The sequence below is a fragment of the Scyliorhinus torazame genome, chromosome 4, assembly GCF_047496885.1.
Source record: "Scyliorhinus torazame isolate Kashiwa2021f chromosome 4, sScyTor2.1, whole genome shotgun sequence".
In the NCBI taxonomy this organism is placed as follows: Eukaryota; Metazoa; Chordata; class Chondrichthyes; order Carcharhiniformes; family Scyliorhinidae; genus Scyliorhinus; species Scyliorhinus torazame.
The window spans coordinates 134,407,377-134,429,979 of NC_092710.1; the positions used below are offsets into that span (position 1 = coordinate 134,407,377).

Below are 22,603 nucleotides of genomic sequence, written 5' to 3' on the forward strand. Positions count from 1 at the left end.
TTTGGGATGTGGGATGGGTGCGTAGGGAGCAACGCCTTACCGTTTCAGGATGGATAAAGCTCTCCGTGCTCCCGGAGTCGAAGAGGCATGCAGTGTCGCGCCCGTTGACCTGGACCTGCATCATAGAGTTCTGCAGGTGTTTTGGCCGAGTTTGGTCGAGGGTGATCGCACCCACTCGCAGGTAGTCGGAGTCCTCAGCCGAGTCGGACTCGTAAAGTGGCCACCGTCGGTCGCACGTGTCGGGACGAGAAGATGGCCGCCGCTAAGATGGCCGCTCCCATGATTCGCAAGAGGCTGATGATGCGTCAGAAGGGGGCGTGTCAGGTCGGTGCGCAGCCACATTGCAAGGCCTGCGGGCCTGAGAGCCTGATGTTTGGGCCGGCTGCTCTTTGTTCTTCTGGCCCCTGGGTCTGGCCAGCCAGACCCTCGCAAAATGCCTCTTCTTCCCACAGTCGCCGCAGATCATGGAGCGGGCTGGGCAGCGTGGGCGTGGGTGCTGGCCCGGCCCGCAGAAGTAGCACGGTGTGCCCCCACAATGAGCGGGTCGCCGCGTGGCGCAGGCCTGTAATATGGCTGAGTCTGAGGAAGTCCGGGGGGGGGCTCGCAGAGTCCGCGGGGTACGTACCCAAGTTATGTCGGGCCACCTCCAGTGAGGAGGCGAGCGTTAGCGTGTCCTGGAGGTCTTTTGCCCCGTTTTTGAGCAGCCGCTGCCGGATGTAGGTTGAGCGGATGCCGAACACGAAAGCGTCTCTGATGTGCAGGTTCATATGGACTTCCCCTGTCCCATCCTGGTGGTCACAGTCGCTGGCAAGCGTGGTGAGTTTCTCGACGAATTTGTCTAGCGATTCCCCGGAGCGCTGCCGGCAGGTAGAGAGCAGATGCCTGGCGTGCACCTCGTTGATAGGCTTGGCGAACTGCTTGCGGATTAGCTCGACCGCCTGTTCATACGTCGTCGCCTTTTCGAGCGTGGCGGAGATTCTGTGACTCACCCGGGCGTGGAGTGGGTGCAGCTTGCGTGGCCATAGGATGGGAGTCTCTGAGGAGTCCAGGTAAGACTCGAAGCATCGGAGCCAGTATTTAAAAATTTCCTTTGCCTCCGGTGTCCGTGCTTCCAGGTTGAGCTTCTCTGATTTTAGGCCTGCGTCCATCCTGATGTAGTTTAGTTTATTAAATTGTAGTACCCTCAATAACGACGCTTAGAGTATAAACAGTAAAGAAGGCTTTAATAAACTAAGAACTAGACTAGTGCCAAGACGTGTGCTAACTGCTGCACTGCCCACAAGGCGGCCCCTTATATACAGCTCCCAGATGGGCGCAGCCGGAAGCGTAGTTACCCAGGGTTCCAAGCCCGGTCTTAAAGGGGACATCACCTTACATGATGACAGGGTACAGTGTTACAGTAACCGTTCATCACACCCCACTAATACTACTCTGCCTTTGTTACACACTTGCCTAATTTCTGCCTTTATACAATTTAACAACTCAGAACTGCCACCAGGGGGTCGGTACGCAATACCCAGAACAGTTTTAGATCCTATTTTGTTCCTCAGTTCCACCCATATGCTCTCCACTGGATGTTTCCCCCATTATATCCTCCTTCGTCCTTGAGGTGATAGTATTTCTAATCGGTAAGGCTACTCCACTCTGTCTCTCTGTCACATCTTTCCTGTCCTTCCTGTAAACTTTGTCATCCAGTATATTTAGTTCCCATCGAGCAGCCGTATTAGCTACTCCATCACAATCTTCAATTTGTATTTGCACCCACAGCTCATCTAGTTTGTTCCTTACACTCCGTGCATTAGTATATAGAACTCTTATGTGGACCATACCCCCTAACTTGCTCCTCAGCACTGGTGCTTAATTCACTTGTTTATTATTTTTTTCTTTTGGTTTAGCCAGTATACTTCTTGTAGTTTTGCCATTAGCTGCAATTCCTGAAATTGGGTACCTGACTCTTTCTTTACTCTCTGGCCTGCTATTTGTTTCTGGAACAGTGTTGAATTCCTCTGAGGCCCCCCCCCCCCACCCTACCTTTTGCTAGTTTAAAGTCCTTGTGACCACCCTATTTACCCTTTCCGCTAGAACGCTGGTCCCAGATCGGTTCAGGTACAGAATGTCCCAACAGTACAGATCCCTCCTGTCCCATTACTGATGCTAGTGCACCATGAAATGGAACCCCTCTTTCCCACACCGCTCCTGTAGCCATGTGATTATTTCGCTAATTTTCTCATCCGTATGCCAATTTTCACGATGCACGGGAAAGAATCCAGAGATTATAACGCTTGAGGACCTGTTCTCTAATTTTGTTCCTCGTTCCTGATATTCCCATAACAAGTCCTCTTTCCTAGTTTGCCAATGTGGATCACAACGACTGGATCCTCCCACTCCCACTCCAACATCCTTTCAAGCCGGTTAGGGATGTCCCTCACCAAGGCACCAGGTCGGCAACATACGATGCGGGACCATCGGTCCTGCTTACAAAGGAGGCTGCCAGTTCTCCTAATTATAGAATCCTTACCACTTGTCCTTTTGCTCCCCCTGCTTGAATGGACTCCTGCACCACAGTGCAGTGGTCAGTTAGCACATCCTCCCTACAGTCCTCCCTTGTCCATACAGGGAGCATGTACCTCGTACCTGTTGGACAAGGTCAGGAGCTGAGGCTCCTTCCTGACTGAATTTAGGATCCCTCTACCTGCTTCACTCATGGTCACACCCTGCTGTCGCTGACCACTGGCGGATTTGAGGTACTTAATCAACGGGGTGTGGCCGCCTTCTTAAACAAAGTGTCCAGGTAACTCTTCCCCTCCCGGATGTGCCACAGTGTCCGAAGCTCAGACTCCGGCTCATCAACTCTGAGCTGAAATTCCTCAAGCTGTAAACATTTGCTGCAGGTGTTGTCATACAGCTCGCAATGAGGTCTAGCAGCACCTTGCCAGCCCAGCCACCTTTAGAATTTGGAGCATGGAACAGATGGACATCAAAATCAACACACTTGTGTAACCTACCATGATGGCCAATGTTTCAGCTTCCAATGCAGAACAAGTAACAGCTACCTTGAGAGAATAACAGTGGCTCGACAGAGCAAAACCCTGCTGTCCTTTCTCAGGATAGCAGCATTAGCTCCCACACCTGCCACTGTTCCAGTGCCCTTGCTGTTCCCGGTCAGCCTGTCAGCTCAGACTGTTGCCATCCATGTCAAGATAATGCAATCTAAAGCCAAGGTTGTCCTGCAAATCCATCTGCAGTCTCCTCCACTGAAAGTCAACAGTCTTCCACCAGCCATGCTGCAACCATTCAGGTCACACCTCATACTAGCACTTCGGCAGGCAAAGGCAGACAGTAGAGACACTAAGCAAATACATAAGATTGATTAGTTTATTTGTATATACAACATGGCATGATTTAAATTGTAAAGTAAGTATGGAACTTGAATTGTGATGGCTTGTCATTTTTTGCATGCTTGTGAAACTTTAAATGAAAGAAAAAACATCAAAATCATGTTGAATTACAACAACAGCTAGAAAATATAAATCAGCAGCTACTTGCAAGTGGTTGATGATCTCTTCATTTGGGGTCATTCATATTATTTAACGTCATGTTCAACTATGCAAGGTTAAGAGATGGTATAGGCTGGAGGCCCAAAATGGCAGTGCTGACGTCAAATTAGCAGTGCAAGCTGACTGATGTTCTGATCTGTCTGCTCTGCATGCTGTCTCCAGATGTGTAATGGCTATACATGAGTCACTTTATCAATATCACAAGAGCACACTTCCTGTGAGAAGTGCACATGTGCGATGCAGACTGGTTTGGAATTTTAAGAGGTTTAAAAGAGTCCAGAAAAAGTGTGCCACTGAGTCCAATTTCATCCCAAATATTTTCCTCGATTCATTATTGGGAAAATTCATTTTATAATTCATGTTTACCTTATCATGGACCATTGTAAATGGGGTAATCATAATGTAAAGTCTTGAAATTACAATGTGCTGAATTGAAATCAAGGAAAGACCTCACGACAGTTATCACAATCTTTCAAAATAAAATTTCATGAAAAAATTTGGTACTTAGGGCAGCACGGTGGCACAGTGGTTAGCATTGCTGCCTCACGGCGCTGAGGTCCCAGGTTCGATCCCGGCTCTGGGTCACTATCCATGTGGAGTTTGCACATTCTCCCCATGCTTGCGTGGGTTTCGCCCCCACAACCCAAAAGATGAGCAGGATAGGTGGATTGGCCACACTAAATTGCCCCTTAATTGGAAAAAAAAATGGTACTTGTAAGCCTGGCAATTGAAACTGGTTATTCAGGTCTATAAGCTGCGTTATTATTCCGGTGTTCTTCAGTTTTTGAAGAGACGGCAAAAACGTTCTTTTCTTGTGCCACCGGACACAATTTAATGATTTGTTGTGCCCAACCTGGTGACGCGACGAGGCCGTTTAATGTCTCTTGCAAGATTCGTGAATCTCGTAACATCTCGCGAGATTTAATGGAATCTCGTGAGACGTTATGATCTGGATCTCGCCCTTGCTGGGCAGGATCCAGATTAACATATTTAAGTGGGCCATTCGGCTCATTTAAATATGTCTGTGCCATTTTCTCCCAGGGCCTGGGAACTAACGACCGTGCCTGGAAGACCTCGCCCTGGTGCACATAGCAATGGTTAGAACAAATGAAGACCGGGTAACAAACCGGAATGGAGTCTCCCAGCTCATCAGAGACCCCTAGGTGGTCGGGCTCTGGGCAGGGTGATCCCCTCACCACTGACACTCAGGCACCTTGACATTACCAGCCCGGCACATTGGCAGTAGCACCCAGGCACCCCGTCGAGACTGCACTTGCATAATTTCCTGCACTGACGAGCTCAGCTCAGAAGTGCATGAAGAGTGTTTGCAGACCGGGGTGCAATTTTTAATGCCGCCCTGATATTTCAAACCCCTCCTCAGCCACCCCCCGTGGCCTCCGGAACACCCCGCTGCACCCAATGTACTTCTTCTGGGGCCCTCCAGCCCGCCCCCCCCGATCTCCCCCCCGCCCCTAACCTCACCTTACCTATTAAGGGCAGGACTGCCAGTATGCCAGATTTCCACAGCCAGGAGCAATGCAATGGTGCCAGGTTGGCAGTGCCAAGGAGCCCGGGTGCCACATTGCACGTGTCAGTGATCAGCCCAGGGATGCCCATAAAAGGTAGTGTGAGAGTGGGGGGGGGGACTCAAGGACCCCAAAGCGGTAGGTTGGGTGTAGTGGGGAGGATCGGAAACTGCGGTGGGGTGGCTGAGAGGAGGGGCAAAAGATCACGGCGGCATTTAAAAATGGCGGCCCGATCCACGAACATTCTTCCTGCACTAGAGAGTTCAGATCGCCAGTGCAGGAAATTATTTAAGTGCAGCCTCGAGAAGCATTCCCCGCCGAGGCCAATGAAACAGGCAAAGTTAAATAAAGGCTGTTAAATATCGGTGGCAGCGCCGAGAAACACCCCGCTAAATGCACCCAAAACACAAATCTGTTTCAGTTCCATTGTGTAAGGCTCTTGTTCATCACATTCACAGAAGTTTGTCATTTGTCAAAATAATGGCCTGGGTTTCCCTGGGCATTGCTCATCTATATTGTATAGACATTGTATAGGCACTACCTGTGCCTGAAAGTTTCAATTTCAAAACTGCCATGACCCAGGTCTGGAGTCCAATCAATCTAAGTGACTGTTTTCAGAATTCAGAGTGGTTTCCCACTCCAGTAACCCCCATAACTCCACGCACCCCCTCGCCCCCACCCTGAGGTGCTGAACTTAGCAAAAGACGCGAACACAGGAACAAATTGCAACAGATTTCCAACAACGCTAATTTACTTATGATCAGTATTGTTTCAATCAGTTATCATAGAATTTACAGTGCAGAAGGAGGACATTCGGCCCATCGAGTCTGCACCTGCTCTTGGAAAGAGCACCCTACCCAAGGTCCACACCTCCACCCTATCCCCATAACCCAGTAACCCCACCCTACACTAAGGGCAATTTTGGACACTATGGGCAATTTAGCATGGCCAATCCTCCTAACCCGCACATCTTTGGACTGTGGGAGGAAACCGGAGCACCCGGAGGAAACCCACGCACACACGGGGAGGATGTGCAGACTCCGCACAGACAGTGACCCAAGCCGGAATCGAACCTGGGACCCTGGAGCTGTGAAGCATTTGTGCTATCCACAATGCTACCGTGCTGCCCTTATGAGTTATGAGTAATGTAGCCACCTGGGTTGACCAACTCCCGACATAAAATGGAGAACAGCAAAGGCTGCAGGGAAATTCAGCCAACAGAGGCAGAAACTAGCAGGTGCAAGTTACTGTGTATTAAACTCTGCAAAAGCCCAGACAGCATCGATACAAGCAGCCATCTGCATAATAATGTAGCAGCCATCTACATACTAATGAACGATCCCCGGGAACAATCAAAACATTTGGGATAATCAAAGCCAGGCCAGACTCCCTGGCGCCAGCAGGAGCCAACACAAAAGAGGTTAACGGACACCTCAAGACCGCCCACCGATCAGGGAACCGCTCCAGTATTGGAGAAATCGAACCAAGCGATTGGAACAAAGTCCAATCACTTGGAACCAGGTACAGGGTCCGCCCCGAAAGGCGGGAAGCCCCTGGGGACTATAAAGTTAAGCCCCCAAGTTCAAATGATGAAATGTTTGAGTGAGTGTAGTTTATTAAGGATAGTTAGAGGTTCCGATTTTCTTGTTTTGTAATGCATGTCCCTGTTTGACATAGCGCCCCTCAGAATTGTCAGTTAAAACATTTTTGCATAGTTATGGTCAGTGTAGAGGCCATAAAAGAGTGCTCGCCGGGTCAGGGACTCAAAAACAACGCAGTAATGTGATCCTTCACGCTTCGCGTTAGGATCACAAGGAGGGAGTATAGCCACCTGGGTTGGCCAACTCCCGACGTAAAATGGAGAACAGCAAAGGCTGCAGGGAAATTCAGCCAACAGAGGCAGAAACTAGCAGGTGCAAGTTACCGTGTATTAAACTCTGCAAAAGCCCAGACAGCATCAATACAAGCAGCAATCTGCATAATAATGTAGCAGCCATCTACATACTAATGAGCGATCCCCAGGTACAATCGAAACATTTGGGATAAACAAAGCCAGGCCAGACTCCTCGGCGTTAGCAGGAGCCAACACAAAAGAGGTTAACGGACACCTCAAGACCGCCCATCGATCAGGGAACCGCTCCAGTATTGGAGAAATTGAACCAATCGATTGGAACAAAGTCCAATCACTTGGAACCAGGTACAGGGTCCGCCCCGAAAGGCGGGAAACCCCTGGGGACTATAAAGTTAAGCCCCCAAGTTCAAATCGTTCTTCTTGACCGGGTCACTCAGCAACACAAACCAACCCTTGACAGTGACCGGTTCAGCTACAGCCGAGATCCAGTAAGTCTTAAGTCAATGCTCGCTACGAGACAGGCGCTCCTCGCTACTAGTCCGTACCAACTTCGAATCCCGCAGACTCAGAACCCGATCGAAAGGCCATTTATTCCCCTGACCTGGTGGGCCAGTCCGAAGCTAAGTATAGGCCTGTTAGTTGTAGAAGTAGCTTAGAAGTAGAATTTATGCATGAGTAGCGATTACTGTGTATAATAAATGTGCTTTGATTTGAATCTTACTAATTGGTGTATTGAGTTATTGATCATTACTTGAACTTGAACCTCGTGGTGGTATCATAAAGATACCTGGCGACTCGAGAGCAAAGGTTATAAAACAGAGCCAATTGAACCAACCAAAAGTTAGCAACAGTAAATTGATGTACTTTAATTCCAATTAGAGAACAAGAAACATCTGCAGCACTGGTTATGATGGGCATTGATAGGGCAGCACGGTGGCGCAGTGGGTTAGCCCTGCTGTCTCACGGAGCCAAGGTCCCAGGTTCGATCCTGGCTCTGGGTCACTGTCCGTGTGGAGTTTGCACATTCTCCCCGTGTTCGAATGGGTTTCACCCCCACTACCCAAAGATGTGCAGGGTAGGTGGATTGGACACGCTAAATTGCCCATTAATTGGAAAAAATGAATTGGGTACTCTAAATTTATTTTAAAAATGAAAAAAAAATGATGGGCATTGATTATGATGAAGTTCACAGTGTACATTACCTATCTGTTGGCTCAATATTTGGTGATTGAGCCAGAAACCCAAGTGCTTGAAAGCTGACGGGGCGATTCTCCGATATGGAGGCCAAGTGTTCGTGCCGTCGTGAACCCCGTCGCGTTTCACGACGGCGCGAACAGGGCCCGGGTACGACTTATTCTGGTCCCCCGAGGGGGCCAGCACAGCGCTGGAGCGGTTCACGCCGCTCTAACGCCCTTACGCGGAATTGGCACCGCGATAACCCACACATGTGCAGTTGGGGTAGCTCAATCCTGCACATGCGCAGTTGGGCCGCGCCATTCTGCACATGCGCGGGGAACGTCTTACGCATGACGGCTCCTCACCAACATGGGGCCGGTGTTCTGGGGCCGCGTGCGGAAGGAGGTAGGCCCGGGGGGCGAGAGGTCGGCCCGCCGATTGGTGGGCCCCGGTCGCGGGCCATACCCCATCGGAGGCCACGCCGGTGAAGGAGCTCCCCTCCCTCCCCCACAGGCTGCCCCCAGCGTTCCCGCAGAGTTCCCGCCAGCAGCGACCAGGGGTGGACGGCACCGGCGGGAACCTCTCGTATCGGAGCGGCCGCTCGGCCCACCCAGCCGAAGAATCGCCGCTCGCCGGTTCTCCGAGCAGCCCGGTGCGAATCGCGTGCCGCTGGTTTCTGGGGGTGGGAGAATCGCATGCGGGGGTCGGGGCGGAGTGACGCGATTCGCGCGGCGCCCCAGCGATTCTCCCACCCGGCGTGGGGGGGGGGGGAGAATAGCGCCCAACCTTTTTTCTCTCCACATTTTCTTCATTGCAAACAGGCACTGAGTTTCCGTGAAACTGATCTAGAGTATACCGGGACAGAGAATCTGATTGTAATGTAGTCATTTATAACTGTCAGAACCTGGAGTTAAATTGGTGGCAGAAAAAGGTATACTGAATTCAGGCATCTCCGAAACTGGTATAATCGTCATTTCAATGGTACATTAACTTATCTTCAAAGAAAACATTACACCACTATTTTACTAAGATCCAATTCTTTTTAACAAGATGCAATTTTATAGAGTCTAATATATTAAGTGCTTATGCTGAGGAAAAATGTTTAGCAACCCAATGCATTAAATGTTGGTAGAGATAAAATCAGAGTTTAAAGTCGCTTCGCAAATGGGATTACTGAGTCCCATCAGTATTCATTTTGTGAGAAGGTGTCAGGTAGACATATCAACAGGAGGGTATTTGGAATTGTGAGACAGAGAAACTAAGTAAAATCTGGGATTCTGCAAAAAATGTCTCTATGCATCCAGTGATGGTGGAATTAGCAACACATTTATGGGCCAGATTTTCTGGGGAAATGTCACAGACATCTGAAGGAGCAGCCAAAAGCGAGTTGACTTCAGGCGGGAGATGCCAGTTCCACCGGAAATCCTGACCATAAACAGTGTAATTAATACAAAGAACATCTGGAACAAATTGCTTTGGTTAAAATTATAGCAACAAAACAGAATAACATGATAGGAGTGCATGATATCCTTTACTCTCCACATAATGGATTTCTCATCCTATAATAACCAACGTGTCCTGATCTTCATTGAAATCGGACTGAAGAGGGCAACAATTATGAGAAATATAAGTGTGGGACATACAACTGATGCCCATTAAAACACCACATAAGGGGCGAAATTCTCCCCCAACGGCGGGATGCCCGCCGACTGGCGCCAAAGCCGGCGCAAATCAGACGGGCATCGCGCCGGCAAAAAGGTGCGGAAGTCTCCGCATCTTTGGCGGCCTAGCCCCAACATTGAGGGGCTAGGCCGACGCCGGAGGGATTTCCGCCCCGCCAGCTGGCGGAAATGGCGTTTGTTGCCCCGCCAGCTGGCGCGGAAATGCGGCGCATGCGCGGGAGCGTCAGCGGCCGCTGTCAGTTTCCCCGCGCATGCGCGGGAGCGTCAGCGGCCGCCGAAAGTTTCCCGCGCATGCGCAGTGGGGAGAGTCTCTTCTGCCTCCGCCATGATGGAGGCCGTAGCGGAGGCGGAAGGGAAAGAGTGCCCCCACGGCACAGGCCCGCCCGCGGATCGGTGGGCCCCGATCGCGGGCCAGGCCACCGTGGGGGCACCCCCCGGGGTCAGATCGCCCCGCGCCCCCCCCCAGGACCCCGGAGCCCGCCCACGCTGCCTGGTCCCGCCGGTAAATACCAGGTTTGATTTACGTCGGCGGGACAGGCAATTCCTGGGCGGGACTTCGGCCCATCCGGGCCGGAGAATCCAGCGGGGGGTCCCGCCAACCGGCGCGGCTGGATTCCCGCCCCCGCCCAATCTCCGGGAGCGGAGACTTCGGCGGAGCCCAGCATGCAGTGGCGGGGCCCAGCACGCGCTGGCGGGGCCAGGCATGCAGTGGCGGGGCCTAGCATGCTCTGATGGGGCCCGGCATACAGTGGGTGTTTCGCTGGTGAGAAGCCTGTGTTTTGGCGATGCTGTCAGCCTTGAGATTTATGGCTGCATTGGTGAATTATGTTGTGGATGCTGGTCTCGACTCCTTGCGCAGGTTGTTGGTGTTCACATTGATGAACTGCAAGATATCGTTGAGAACGGATGAAGCGGAGTAGAGAGTCCTGTCAGTCGATAGGGAAGTCTCCTTGGCGGGGGCTCTCGTCCAGTCCTTGGAATTCCTGTTGCATAGTATGTCGAATATCCTGGTTGATTCGGGGAGATGAGGCTGGACCTGGAGTGCTTGTGCACCCGGTCTTCTAAGAGGAGCTGGGGACAAATTTCTAGCCGAATACGAGGGCCGGTTGCCATGCTTTCGCAATCTCAATTCGAAAGCTGGCCGTTTCGAGTTGGACTGTGCACATTGCATCCGATCTGTGGGGCCTGGGGTCGGTCAGAGACCCCGACCACTGGTCTTGCATTGTCTTGTCCTCGATCTTCATCGCAAAGGGCTGGAGGGGGCTAGATGCAATGGGTCATTATCTCCATCTGTTGTCTAAGTTTCTCACTACCTGAGCTTCAGAATGATGACATGGGGGAGCTGCAAAGGTTTTGTTGGAGCTCAGGAGGGATCCTGGATATTTCACAACGACAGTGATATTATTCTGCAATTCATCAATAATCCTGAGCTTTATACCCTTGTGATTATGCTACTGATTTTGTTATTGTGTTTTATCCTGACAAATATATATAAAAAATGAGCATAGAAATGGCTGTCGATGTTACCCTGCTATATGGTGAAAATCATACTGATGCAGATGTGATGCATGAGGGTTGTGCAGTATTTGCCCAGTTTTTTTTTGTGCTGTAATCCTTGCATATACAAGGAGGGAGTATATTTTAGGGACACTTCACTTAGTTTATGGAGGTGAGTAGCGCCTCAGCAGAGTGAAGGGGTGGATGGTTTGATGTGGAGGCGGTTGGTATGACTATGTAAGTCCTTACTGTGGATGACAAAAGCAGCCAGTTAGTATTATCAGTATCAGGTTTTTCTTTTGTATTTTTGTTATTTTGGGATTACGGGATCCTTGCTAATCTCCTATGAAGGTGCGGACAGATCATTTATCCCAGAGAGGAATGGATTCCTTATGATTCTTCTTTGTGGTTGGCGTCTCTGGCAATATTGGGGTAGGGGGAAATATACTATGACGATGCCCGGGTGGTCGGCTAATCCTTGATTAACTAGTCTTCCTTGGGTTGGTCTTCAACATTTACTTTGCTGCGTCAGTAGTAGCAGTGGTCACTTGATTGAATCGGTAAGGGCAGTGTTCACTGGGTCGGGTGGAGGATATGTTGGGTGGTGGAGTAGGTTACCCTTCCCCGAGGTATCCCCTTTCTGGGGGCTCCCGCTTTGCTCTCCTTCTCGAGATAGGATTCCACTGGTGAGGTAGTAGCCTGTGGGTTGCAGGGTCTGAGTGCTCTGGATCAGCGTCATTGGAGTCGTTCCTCAGTTGGCAATTAGGTTGGGTGGGAGAGTAAGGCACCCTCCTCCGTTTATATAGAGACTTCCAGATTGCCCTCCTGAAGTCCTGGGATCCGTGGCGAGGCAGTGTCCTATTTTTTGTGAAGCTACGCTGTTTTGCCCCTTTTCTCCTTTTTGCTAAGTTGTATGGTACTAGACCTGCTCTGGCATTCTTCGGATAATCCTGCTGTTCCTCACATTTTGGAGTTTCCTTTCTCTACTGAGGTAAGAAGGATACTAATACAAGCGCCAATTTGATATTTTGTGTCTCGAGAGTTTCCCTCATCATGTTGAAGAGAGGAGGATTGTATCCCTCACGAGACGCCCAGTTGGTGGGTGTCTTGAAAATTCCTCATCTCCTTGCGGTGAAGTTTCCTCGGTGGAGGAGGGTGCAAATCTTCTAGTATCTACAGGGCCAAAGTAGTGCCTCTCATGTGGCTGGAGAGGAGTGAGATCTGTTGTGTAGCTAGTCTTAGCACGATGTGGGTATCCTTGGTTTATTGGCTCCTGTATAGGACAGTCGACAATGCCAGGCAATGTTTTGTATCAAGTGTGGTATCCCGTTGTTCCCTTTTACTGGGGATGTTCTTTCTTGGCTGGGATATTCTGGGAGGCTTTGAATGTGCAGATTTTTCATTTTTTGTCTTGTGGTGGGGGTGTGCACCATGGGGCCATGTGTCATGGCTATATCCTGGTATCCTGTTATCCTGAGACCCTCTGCTCTTGGTAGTACCTTTTTATCCTGTCATTGCCAATCTGTCGGGAGGTGCCGACCACAGTGATTACAATCTGAACCAACTGTATGAATATTTTCTGGTCTTCTCTGTATAAATGTGTAGAATGATGATCGCTCAGGGTGGGGTGCTCTTTCAGAGGGTTGGTGCAGATTTGATGGGCCGAATTGCCTCCTTTTGCACTGGAGGGATACGCTGACTCATAGTTAATGTTTCATGTCCAATTGTGATTCTTCTTTGGAACTCTATGCATAAAATATTATTTATATAAAATAAAGCTTACTTGACATGATTGTTCCCTACTACTAGTTGCTCCCTACTAGGCTTGCCAATTCAGAATCAGCCCCTCAAGCTGTAATTGTAGTGATCTGTATATCTGCATATATATGGTATGTAAAGGGTTAACGACTATATCATCGTGGTTGACAACCACTAGATGGCAGCACCAGATCCATGTATATAAACTGAATTCAGAGGTTCTTCCCGCCTCTTCGTATCAGGAGTGACTAGATAGCAGAGTGTTAGAGAGATAGCTTAGTTGGCACATGTAGTGAAACATTATTTACACTTCTTATTTACTTAATCATAGAACATAGAACATACAGTGCAGAAGGAGGCCATTCCTCCCATTGTGTCTGCACCAACCAACTTAAGCCCTCACTTCAACCCTATCCCTTAAACCCAATAACCCCTCCCATCCTTTTTGGAAACTAAGGGCAATTTAGCATGGCCAATCCACCTAATCTGCCCGGCTTTGGACTGTGGGAGGAAACCGGAGCACCTGGAGGAAACCCATGCAGACACGGGGAGAACGTGCAGACTCCACGCAGTGACCCAGCTGGGAATCAAACCTGGGACCCTGGCGCTGTGAAACCACAGTGCGAACCACTATGATACCATGCTGCCCCTGTGCTAACCACTATGCTCTATGCTGCCCCTATCATCAGTTATAGTTGAGGAAGAGTGAAAGAGATCATTGATATTTATATTTGTTATTCTTTAAATGTCAATTTCTTTATTTGAAGACTGATAGTTTCATTGAACTACAACCATCAGACCATTCTGGAAGTAAGCAAAAGAGTAACGATGTATTACAATCACGTAATATAACAGTAATGACTTAATTTAATCTGGGAATCAGTTACTGCCAAATGGCAGGGTGGGTTCACCGCAGGGTCTTGCTTCTTCACCCAGGGATGAAGTTAAAGGAATGATTTATATACTCAACCTTGTGCTTGTACAATCTCACCCAACACTGCATGGCGCTGAAAGGAAGACATACTTGGAACCTAGTCAAACAAATCACTTATCAGAAGGTTCAAATACTCTGGCAAGAAGACTTCACAGGTGACTGGTCTGGGTTCAATTTCATTGACATTATAATCAGCGATAGTGAAAATATTAAAGTGTGTCAGGTCCAATGAATCTTAATAGTGAGTGAGTTATGTACTTCAAACCAATAACCACCCTGATCAGAAACACAGGTTATTCAGAAAGTCCAAATGTTAATTACGAGAGATAGAAAATTCTCAGAACTGATTATTTGCAGCTGCTGAAATAAGTTAAAAATTCAGCCAAGCATTACTCAAACATAAACTGCGCTGCACAAATTATTTTAAATAAATTCTGTCATAAAGAGCACCATTTCTGGAATGTTAAAACACAACAGTGATGCACTGGCAGGATTGTCCAGCAATTGTGTCAACCAAAGGTCACGCTCTAGATGGGCTTCTTGAATTGATTGAACCTTTCTGAGTGATGGTACTGTATTTAAAGTTTGTAAAAAAAAACATAGGCAATATTGGGTGCGATCCTCCAGCCACGCAGCGCATGAAAAGCAGCGTACCACGGCACAGCGTGGCCGTTGAAAGACGGGAGACCGCACTCCCGGGATCTACCCGGCTCGCAACATCTCGCGAGATTCAACGCAATCTCGCGAGATGTTGCAAGGTGAATCCCGCCCACAATGGGTAGGATCACTTTTTGAAAAATCTGCATATTAGAGTGAGGCCGTGAGACTTACTCTAATGTGCAGATTCCCGAGGTACCTGAGACTTTGGGATTCAATCCCTTCGCCTCAGGAACCTCAGGTGAGCACCATTTGGTACTGGTCCCCACAAACGGGGACCAGATGGAACGACACTCGGGGTCTCCAAAGGGACTTGATGGCCCCAGCTGCATGCCCTTTGGGCAGGGTAGTACCCTTGCACTGCTGGTGCCAACCTGGCACCACCACCTGTGTGCTAGCCTGGTACTGTCCAGGTGGCACAGCAAGCTGGCAGGGGCACTGGCAGGGGCACTGCTAAAGTGCCAACCCAGCATCTTTTACAGACGTGGCACTGCAAACTGGCATGGGCACTGCCAAGTGCCAACCTAGCAACTTTCGCGCACGTGTGATCCAGCCGAGTTTGCCCACTGTGTGGGTATTGGGGGGTGCGGGGTGGGGCCGGGGAGCCCTCCCATTTCGCGTTCGGGCTGGGGGGGTAAGGTTGTGGATTCTTTCGGGGGCCTCGGAGATTGGGACGCCATTTCTAAATGGCGTCCTGATCCTCGCTACAACGGGGAGTTCTGACAAGTTGAGCTACCCATTGTAAAAAATTGCGTTCCCCATTCAGGGCCCTTATTCAAAGCGAATCGCGTTGAATAACCATGTGTTTCTCGGCACTGTGAGTGCCGGGAAATACGCGGCTAAATGCGCTAACACAAGGACTTTGTTCCCTTTTGGGAAGACTGTGCCCATTATGTGCTAATTAGATGATCTACGAAAATCATTAACCTCGCTTGAGAAGTCCTTGACTCACAGCTGCTGTTGTAACGTGGTTGTAAATAGCCACCCTTAAAAAGGAATGGTTTCTACCGACATTTACGGAATCTGTTGAAGGAGAGCAACCATTTTGGGTCATGTTCAAGCTGTTTAGGCTGGTGATCCCTGGTAACCTACCCTAACTTAGAAACGCAAAATAAATAAAGCACAAAATGAGGAAAGGCCATTCAGTATCTGTTTCTTCAATGAGCCATATACAGTCCACTCCATGATGGATGTTAAGCAACCAATTTCATTTCTTGATCTTAAGCAAAGCTTCAGAATAGCTGTTTAATCTTCCAGCGTTGTGAGTTATTCTTTAGCCAGCTGCTTTCTTGGACACCTTTTCAATAATTGCAATTCATCAGCCATCAGGCCCCATACTATTTTCAATTATTTCTGTCTGCATTCACCTTTCTAATCCCCAATCTCAGTCCTAAATACATACCGTTCAGCTCCTCTTTGACGTGTTTAATTAAAACAGTTTAAGGGACACATTTTCCAATTGGCGAAGTTCAAACATAAATACATGGCTGTCTGCTTTTGTTAGGCCGACATCAGTTCCTCACACCAGGCCAAAAACAGCACACAGAGGAATGCAGTACCATCAGTGAGTGAAGTGTTGCTCTGAATTTTACTAATTGAAAAAATTGCCCCTAAATATTTTATCTGAGATGTTAAGTTGCTTTAATATTTTGAATCTTAATTTCTCCAAATCATTTATTTTTACAGGTAAACAACAGAAGATACACTTCTGAAATGTGGACAACACTGGTATCCATTGGAGCCTCCCTTCTTTTCAGTAGATATTGTTACAACAGTGGTTTTCAATATAGTTATTAATAATAATGTTGTACTTAGTCTTGTTTACCAAGTTCTTTATATGGTTGATGCGCATAATCTCCAGCATGATTTATAATGGGGAAATTGTGTTTAACTAACGTGCTGGGGTTTTTTGAGGAGGTTATCAGAAAGGGTCAGTAAGGATAATGCTGCTGATGCGGTGTACATTGAATGTCAAAAGGCGTTTGCAATGCAACACAACAGACTGAGAAGAAAAGTTATAGCTCATGGAATAAAAGAGACAGTATCAATGTGAATACAAAATTAGCTGAATAATAGGAGCAGAGAGTAATAGTCAATGGATATTTTTTGGGCTTGAAGAAGGTTTGCAATGGCGTTTCCCAAGGGTTGGTATTGGCACCCTTGCCTTTCTTGATATACATTAATGATCTAGATCTTTGTGCACAGGGGACAACTTCAAATTTGCCAGTGATACAGAACTTGGAAGTATTCATAGATTCATAGAATTTACAGTGCAGAAGGAGGCCATTCGGCCCATCGAGTCTGCACCAGCTCTTGGAAAGAGCACCCTACCCAAGGTCCACACCTCCACCATATCCCCATAACCCAGTAACCCCACCCAACCCAGTAACCCCACCCAACACTAAGGGAAATTTTGGATACTAAGGGCAATTTATCATGGCCAATCCACCTAACTTGCACATCTTTGGACTGTGGGAGGAAACCGGAGCACCCGGAGGAAACCCACGCACACACAGGGAGGATGTGCAGACTCCGCACAGACAGTGACCCAAGCCAAAATCGAACCTGGGACCCTGGAGCTGTGAAGCAATTATGCTATCCACAATGCTACCGTGCTGCCCTTGCTATCCACAATGCTACCATGCTACAACTGTGAAGAAGACAGTGTAGAACGTCAAAAGGACATAAACAAGTTGGTGAAGTGGGCAGATATGTGGCAGATGAAGATCAAGGCTGTGAGGTTTTGAGGTGATGTTTTTTTTATCGGAAGAACATGGAGAGGCAATATAAAATAAAGGGTACAATTCTTAAAAGGGTGCAGGAGACGAGGGACCTGTGTGTATTTGTGCATAGATCATTGAAGTTAGCAGGACAGTTGTAGAGAGCAGTTAATAAAGGTCACAGTATCCTGGGCTTTATTAATCGGGGCAGAGAGTACAAGAACAAGGAGTTTATGCTGAACTTATACAACACACTAGTAAGACCTCAGCTGGAGTATCATGAATAGCCCTTGCTGCCACACTACAGGAAGAATGTGAATGCAATGGAGAGAGTGCAGAACAGGCTTACAAGAATGGCTCCAGAGATGAGAAACTTCAGTTATAAGGATAGATTGGAAAGGTTGAGACTGTTCTCCTTGGAGAGAAGAAGGTTAAGAGGAGATTTGATAGGGATGCACAAAATCATGAGGGGGCTGGACAGAGTAAATAGGGAGAAACTGATCCCTCTCGTAAAAGGGTCAAGAATGAGAGGGCACAGATTGAAAGTGATTTGCAAAAGAAACAAATGTAGAGTGAGCAAAAACATTTTCACCCAGTGAGAGGTTCAATTCTGGAATGCACTGTCTGGAAGTGTGGTGGAGGCAGGTTCAATCGAGGCATTCAAAACGGCATTAGATCATTATGTGAAAAGAAACAGTGTATCGAGGTCTGGGGATAAGGCAGGGGAATGGCACTAAGTCATAATGCTTGTTTCGAGAGCCAGTTCAGACACGATGGGCCATATGTCCTCTTTCTGCACCATAACAATTCTGTGCTTGATCACATTCATTACCCCGACGGAGACAAATAACCCCTCACTTCAATACCTACGTCATTCGGCAAAGTGGTATGTTACGTACGAACATACAAAATTGTCAGACAGAAAATGACCAGTTGCTATATCTTGCATCTCTCAAAAAGTTGTGATGTCTTATGCATCGTGATATAGACATACCCTTCACCTCGGGAGCCATGCCATTTGCTAAAAAAAATGTGAAACTTTTTTTAACTGACTTAATATGAAAAATCCGCAGAATCCATACAGTGCAGAAGGAGGCTATTTGGCCCATCGTGGATGAATACTTGAAAAGGAAGAATTAGCAGCAGAAAACAGCACAATTGGAAAGGGCTGGGCAGTGGAATAAATTAGATATATCTTTCAAAGAGCCGGCAGAGGCACATTGGACTGAATGGTCTCTATTCATGCTGTGAGATTTTTATGATTGTAGGGAACTTTGTTGAATCAAAAATAAAATAGTTTGTAGCTTTGTTTTTAATGTAAGTTCTTGAAAAAACGCCACTGAGCACACAAGCACCCCTGAATGCATTTCTTGACAATCAGACCATGTGCATTCTGGCGAAAGGTTTCAAATAGCAGCGGTGAGGTCATGTGGATTTTTTTTCACCTGAAGCGTATTAAAGTTCAGGAACAGTTAGTAAATGAGTTTATGAGTCAAGTATGTAAGATTTTGAAAATTCTACTAATTTTTAGAATATTTAATATCGATGGATTTTATTCTGGAACTACAGTTCAAAATTAAGTGGTTCAGTTTTGACTTGTTATTAAGAAATTAATAGTCAAGATAGTTGGGGGAAATGGGAAAAACAGTTGCTTGTGAAGAAAGAAACTTGTTTTATTGTTTTATGGCCGAGCTCATTTGGGTTGATTTGAAGCTGTCTTAATGGCCAAAATATGATTAGGTGTTTGTTTTAACCAGTTTAAAGGAATGGCTAAAACAGTGTGCACATAGGATGAGACTGTTTAAGCAAACCATGCATGTTTTAATTAAATCTGTACCAGAGGGAAAATCTTTTATTCTCTGATATTATGATAAGAAGTGGCCTTAACTGTTGATTTTAAGAGCTTTAATGTGGGGCTTGGGTTAGTATATTGACAAGAGAATGTGACTTTATTTATGACTGTTTGGTATCTTGAGGAAACATGCCACTTTTGATTTGATTTGATTTATTATTGTCACATGTATCAGCATACAGTGAAAAGTATTGTTTCTTGCATGCTGTACAAACAATGCATATCGTACATAGGGAAGGAAGGAGGGACTGCAGAATATAATGTTACAGTTACAGTAAGGTGTTGAGAAAAGATGAACTCAATACGAGGTAGGTCCATTCAAAAGTCTGATGGCAGTCGGGAAGAAGCTGTTCTTGAGTCGGTTGGTACGTGACCTCAAACTTTGGTATATTTTTCCTTACGGAAGAATGTGGAAGAGAGTATGTCCGTGGTGCGTGGGGTCCTTAATTATGCTGGCTGCCTTTCCGAGTCAGCGGGAATTGTAGACAGGACCAATGGATGGGAGGCTGGTTTGCATGATGGATTGGGCTACATTCACAACCTTATATAGTTTCCTGCGGTCTTGGGCAGAGCAGGATCCATACCAAGCTGTGATACAACCAGACAGAATGCTTTCTATGGTGTATCTGTAGAAGTTGGTGAGAGTCGTAGGTGACATGCCAAATTTCCTTAGTCTTCTGAGAAAGTAGAGTCGTTGGTGGGCTTTCTTAGCTATAGTATCGGCATGGGGGGGACCAGGACAGGTTATTGGTAATCTGGACACCTAAAGACTTGAAGCTCTCAATCCTTTCTACTCCGTTCCCATTGATGTAGACAGGGGCATGTTCTCCACTACGCTTCCTGAAGTCGATGACAATCTCCTTCGTTTTGTTGACATTGAGGGAGAGATTTTTGTCGTCGCACCAGTTCACCAGATTCTCTATCTCATTCCTGTACTCTGTCTCGTCATTGTTTGAAATCCGACCCACTACGGTGATGTCATCAGCAAATTTGAAAATCGAGTTGGGGGGGAATTTGGCCACACAGTCATAGGTGTTTAAGGAGTACAGTAGGGGGCTGAAGACACAGCCTTGTGGGGCACTGGTGTTGAGGATGATCGTGGATGAGGTGTTGTTGCCTATCCTAACTGATTGTGGTCTGTGGGTTAGGAAGTTCAGGATCCGGTCGCAGAGGGAGGAGCCGAGGCCAAGGCCACGGAGTTTGGAGATTAGTTTCGTAGGAATGGTGGTGTTGAAGGCTGAGCTGTAGTCAATAAATAGGAGTCTGACAGAGGTACAGAGTACAGGGCCATGGAGATGGCGTCTGCTGTGGACCTGTTGCAGTGGTATGCGAACTGTAGTGGATCAAGGCAATCTGGGAGGCTGGGGTTGATTTGTGCCATGACTAACCTTTCAAAGCACTTCATGATGATGGATGTCAGAGCCACTGGACGATAGTCATTGAGGCACGCTGCTTGGCTTTTCTTTGGTGCAAGGATGATGGTCGTCTTCTTGAAGCAGATAGGGACCTCAGATTGTTGTAAAGAGAGGTTGAAGATGTCTGTGAATACCCCCGCCAGCTGAGCCGTGCAAGACCTGCGTGCCCCATCCGAACCAGTGGCTTTCCGTGGGTTGACCTTCGAGAAGGCTGCTCTGACGTCTGCAATGGTGATCTCAGATACAAGTTCATCCGTGGCTTCTGGGGTGGAGGGCTTGCTCTCGCTGACCTCTTGTTCAACGCGTACATAGAATGTGTTGAGCTCATCATGGGGGTAACTCGCCAGTTACTTGTTTGTCATGGAATGTTTTCTTCTGGGGTCTGAGGAAGTAACTGATGGAATTGTGTCTCAGTTTACGACCCTTGAAGCTGGGGTTGCAAATGTGGGGGCGGCATGAGATGAATTCAATCCTATAGCAAATAGGAAGAATGAATTAGGACCATCTGCAAAAATGGGAGTGCTGGATAGCAAGTTGTGGGGATGAAAGTTCGGGAACAGTGTTACCATGGCTTCTGGGGTATGACTCTTCTGGACACAATTCAACATCAGTTCAAAGACAAAAGGGAGAGACTTTGCCTGTGCTGACAGCACAAAGATTTCCTGGGACCTTGAGAGATGAGAAACAACTATGTTGTCTTCACTGATTCTTGTTAAGTATGTGTAAAAACTTGCTTGATAAATTCTGCCTGATTCATAAATACCAGTTATTTGTATCGTGTAAGTCGAGCACAACTGAGGACCCTCATGTTAGAAATTAAATATTCAGACCTTAGCGTTTGTATTAATTAGACATAGAATTTACAGTGCAGAAGGAGGCCATTCGGCCCATCGACTCTGCACCGGCCCTTGGAAAGAGCACACTACCTAAACCCACAGCTCCACCCTATCCCCAGTAACCCAGTAACCCCACCTCACCTAAGGGCAATTTAGCATGGCCAATGTGCCTAACCTGCACATCTTTGGATGCTGGGAGGAAACCGGAGCACCCGGAGGAAACCCATGCAGACACGGGGAGAACGTGCAGACTCCGCAGAGACGGTTTTATACCTCAAAACCCTAAACATTACAAGTAGATATATTTCTGGAGACAGAAGTGATTCCACCCCTTCTCATCGTGTAACAGAGGAGTTGAGACCTATTAGCAAAAATCAGGTTTGTAGCACCTATTGTGTTTCCCTCATCCTGAAACTCTAACTGGTTTTTGAAGAGGAAGTGGGCCACAAAATGCACAAACAATTGTTTTAATCATTGTTGTAAGTATTGTTAAGGTGCGACATTAGAGCTTTAATTCGGAAGTAGCCCTAGTCACCCTTCCAACATATAAACCTGCACTAGAGGGTCTAATTCTTTCACTAGTTCAATGCTCTCATTAACTTAATTTAAAACTGGGACCTCTGGTGGCGGCCATGAGGGAGTAGGTCACACATTTGGTGGCTCCGCTCGTGACCTTTTTGCACCTTTTCCCCCCCGACTTTTTTCGGAATTTTGTTGAGGGGTCATTGGTGGATGAGACTGTGAGGAGGAATCCCACCCTGTTTATGGAGACACGGTACAGAAGTGGACGTAAGGGAAGGAAGAACTGAATCGAGCAGGCACGTGTAGATTCTGCAGCAAAGGACAGCATGGCGGATCTGCAGAGTACTGGCTCGGTGGCTCAGTGGACACCGGACCAGCTGGTGGAGTTTATTCGGGAGGGCTTTGCCAAGCAAAAAAAGGAATGCCTGGACCCAATCAAGGAGGCGATCACTCGGGTGGAGCAGAGACTGGAAGCCCAAGATCGGGCGGTCCAGAAGGTGGAGGAAACGGTGGCTGAGCATGAGGAACACCTAACTGCGCTGAAGGTTGGGCTGATGAAAGAGCACCAGAAAAGGCTGCAAGACAAGGTGGGACCTAGAGAATAGGTCCCGCTGGCAGA

General features: G+C 47.6%; 1 protein-coding gene and 1 long non-coding RNA gene across 4 annotated transcripts in view; one reads left to right on the forward strand and one right to left on the reverse strand.

Annotated features, from left to right (window-relative positions):
- LOC140411642 (uncharacterized) overlaps positions 1–16,446 on the forward strand; it is a 95,820-nt gene extending 79,374 nt beyond the window's left edge. Inside the window, exon 3 of the long non-coding RNA XR_011940918.1 lies at positions 16,326–16,446. This is a non-coding gene — a long non-coding RNA (uncharacterized lncRNA). The remainder of the gene's footprint in view (positions 1–16,325) is intronic.
- Positions 1–22,603, reverse strand: part of dlgap2a (discs, large (Drosophila) homolog-associated protein 2a) — a 1,100,531-nt gene that overhangs the window by 725,474 nt on the left and 352,454 nt on the right. The window lies entirely within an intron of this gene.